Raw genomic sequence first — 1,067 nt, forward strand, 5'->3', positions numbered from 1 at the left:
ATACTAGGACTAGAACTCAGGATCCATTACATGCTAGGCAAGCGCTCTACATCCCCAGCTTTTTTGTACTTGCTATTTTTTTGAGACAAGGCATCACTAAGTTGCCCAGGCTGCCCTTGAACCCTGTCTGTACCTAGACAGGCTTTGAACCTGTTATCATCCTGCCTCAGCCTAAGGAGTGCTAGGGCTAAAGGTATAAACCACCATACCCAGCCCCATAACTATAATTTGATTCTTCTGGAATGTCTCTAAGAAAGAGTGATGTTGCAAAGGAACCCCAACTTCCAAGATCAGACAGGAACTTGGGCCAGGTCTCCAAGACAGAGACCTAAGAATCCAGAATAGTCCTCAGGATCAGATCATCAAGACAGACCTAAGAATCCCCTAGAACACTTGTTACATTGTTGCCATGGTCGGCTGAGATTTTCATGCTGATCCAAAATGAAAGAGATTTGTTTTTATTTACGTGTATGAGTGTGTTTGCGTGACTGTTATGCCATGTGTTTTCAGGAACCCGAGGAGAGCAGAAGAGGGTGTTGGGTCTGGAGTTTCTTATGGCTGTGAGCTGCCAGATGCGGGTGCTAGGAACAGAACGATGGTCCTCGGGAAGAGCAGGAAACACTCTTAACTACCGTCTTTCCAGCTCCACTGTACTGATTTTTGTTTTTGTTTTTGTTTTTGTTTTTGTTTTTAGCTAATCTTTACTCCTGTTTGAGAGTTCACATGCATTTATGCACACATGCTGGAGGACAGCCTGGGGTCAGTTTTTCACAACCACTTTATTCAAGACAAAATCTCATTTTGTTTTGTCTTTGTGCTCCAGCCTAGCTGGCCTTCAAGCTGCTGGACATTCTCCTGTCTTCACCTCTACATTGCTGTGGGAGTCCTAGACTTCAGAGGGGCGCTTCTGAACCCTGCTTCCACAAGCAGTTTTACCCACGGAGCCAGCTCCTCAGCTCTGAGCTAAAACTGCCATAAAACTTTAACCACATGAGGGGCCGCACGTGACATTCTGCAGCCATTTCCTTTCCCTGCCAGTTTGTTTGTTTTCTCCCAAACACCGACTC

This window comes from Cricetulus griseus, chromosome 3 (assembly GCF_003668045.3).
Source record: "Cricetulus griseus strain 17A/GY chromosome 3, alternate assembly CriGri-PICRH-1.0, whole genome shotgun sequence".
Lineage (NCBI taxonomy): Eukaryota > Metazoa > Chordata > Mammalia > Rodentia > Cricetidae > Cricetulus > Cricetulus griseus.